The sequence below is a fragment of the Pocillopora verrucosa genome, chromosome 5 (genome assembly GCF_036669915.1).
Source record: "Pocillopora verrucosa isolate sample1 chromosome 5, ASM3666991v2, whole genome shotgun sequence".
In the NCBI taxonomy this organism is placed as follows: domain Eukaryota; kingdom Metazoa; phylum Cnidaria; class Anthozoa; order Scleractinia; family Pocilloporidae; genus Pocillopora; species Pocillopora verrucosa.
Genome location: NC_089316.1, coordinates 28,761,923 through 28,764,056, shown reverse-complemented (window position 1 = coordinate 28,764,056; position 2,134 = coordinate 28,761,923). Strand labels below are relative to the sequence as shown.

The window sequence follows — 2,134 nt, the reverse complement described above, 5'->3', positions numbered from 1 at the left end:
GCTGCTCATTGAGCAGCTCATATATTAAACTGATTTTTGGAACTGGGCTGTGGAAAAGAGGCTTGCCTCGTCCCAGCCACGGGTTGCCTCGGTATAGCACTACCTCCGAGTGCGGCCCACTTCCCTCTGGGGAAGACACATTCAATCCAAAACAAAGTCAACGGTATAGCATTCTTTTATGTTTACAGGAGCCCCGCCCGCCCTTAGAGGGGGAAGAGGTGAAAGAGGGATGATAATTCAGACAACAGACAATGGCAGGAACGGCCGCTGGCCTACGTTTTCTGAAGTGCGCAAAGCACTACCACAAGGACCTAGGGGTAAGTGGATTTTTTCACCGAGGGCAGACGCTGAAAAAGCATACTTACCTGACGCGGGAGGTACTGTGATCAAGGAGGCAGTCCTCTCAAGGCGAGGCCCTTTCATTGCACTTCGACTGGGTTGACCCTTGCGATTACCCCAAATGTGGGTAACTCGAGCGTATAATTTCTGGTAGTGGGGACCTGCGTTCGCGCTCGTCCCCGCAAAAGTCATCCAAACTATGTCTATATGGCCCTCTTACTGACTATCGAGGGTATTTTTGCTTTTGCAGTGGACCGGTAGACTTGCAAAGAAAGCAAAGGACGCACAACTGGCCAAGGTGTTGGCACGTTTGGAGGGGTAGAAGTGCATTGGAGAGACTGGAGGAAGGAAACAAGGTGAGTTTCGGGGCGGTGCGTAACTTTGCTGGCTGTTTTTGTTCAAGGCCTGTCTGCTCTATTGTGTGTAAAGTCCTGTTCGTTTGTATTTGCAGGTTGTGCGTGCCGTGCCGTGCTGTGCTATGCGCGCGAAGGGAAAGGAAATGAAAGGAAACCAAACGGCCGATCGACCGAGCGAGCGAGCATAGAAGGGCATTCGACTTGGACCGTGAGTACACTTTGAACCTTTTGAGCGGTTTTATTGTCACTGGAGCCGCTTTTAGAAATGCTATTGCTATCGTTAGTGTATCCTTTGTGCGAGCAAGCGAGTGAACGAATGAACGAGGGAAGGAAACAAACTAGCAGAGTAGTAAAAGTATCGAACCTTTTTCCCGATTCGTTTGCAGTCTGAATCCAACCATTGTCGACTTTCAGTGCCGTTTTTTCGCGCGCCTCCTCTTGGAAGTGTGCGAGTGTTTTGCCACGTCACGATGGCTTAAAACTGCGTCTCAGAAGTGTGCGTTTTTTTCCTATTCATTTTTTCGTTCGTTATTTGGAATGATTTGATATCACAGAAGTAGAATTTGACATCATAAACTGTTCATCTCGCGCGTGCTCACTCGCTCGCGCGCGCTCTGTAAGAAAAGTCGATCGCACTAGAGTTTTCGCCATTAGCTGGCCGATTTTTGACAAAAAGGTGTTTTCCCCCCCTCGTTTTTTGCTTTGATTTTGTTCCTCACTCACCTACGGCTCTCTATGTGAAATTGTGGTGTATGGAGAGCTATTTATTGGGATAAAACGTTTAGAGATGTTCGCAAGACAAAAAATTGAAGCCTACAACACGGGGTATTCCCAGGCGGTCACCCATCCAAGTACTAACCCCGCCCGACAGGGCTTAACTTCGGTGATCGGACGAGAACCGGTGCTTTCCCTGTGGTATGGTCGTAGACGAGGAAATGGGGTCGAAATTCTGCTTGTTATCGGCCAGGTTCAGGCTGTAAAGCGGCCACATCCCTGAGTGTAGGCGAATTTGAAATTCTAAAGCCCTAGTTTCGTTACTCTAACCCTAAGAAATCGATACTCTAACCCTAAGAAATTGTTACCCTAACCCTAAGAAATGGTTACCCTAACCCCGAAGTCGTTACCTAACCCTAATGTATTTTCCTCAACCCAGTTAACACATTGAGGAGCATCGATTTGAAGCACTATTCCCTAGGGAGGGGAGGGAGGGGTCCCAAGAGACATAACGTGTCCTAAAAACCTATTATACAATGTTTTAGCTCCGTAGGTGCGTGTATCTGGCTTTAAAATCTTACAGTGAGGAGATACCAAACGGGTCAGCCTCTGGGACCGTCTGCGGGACTCGCAAGGGCTTGTGGGGGCGACCTGCTACTATCCACCATAAACCGTGGGAAGGATCCCTCGACCACCCCCCTCACCCAGGGCATGCTTCGGCATCG

The 2,134-nt window shown here is 49.0% G+C and overlaps 2 non-coding genes and 1 pseudogene across 2 annotated transcripts; 2 read left to right on the top strand and 1 right to left on the bottom strand.

Moving 5' to 3' along the window:
• On the top strand, positions 1-125 carry LOC136281421 (U2 spliceosomal RNA; annotated as a pseudogene).
• Positions 126-357: 232 nt separating this feature from the next.
• Positions 358-521, top strand: LOC136281364 (U1 spliceosomal RNA). Its single transcript, XR_010717713.1, has one exon. It is a non-coding gene; the product is annotated as a U1 spliceosomal RNA (small nuclear RNA).
• A 984-nt stretch (positions 522-1,505) lies between these two features.
• On the bottom strand, positions 1,506-1,624 carry LOC136281458 (5S ribosomal RNA). Its single transcript, XR_010717778.1, has one exon. It is a non-coding gene; the product is annotated as a 5S ribosomal RNA (ribosomal RNA).
• Between the last annotated feature and the right edge of the window lie 510 nt (positions 1,625-2,134).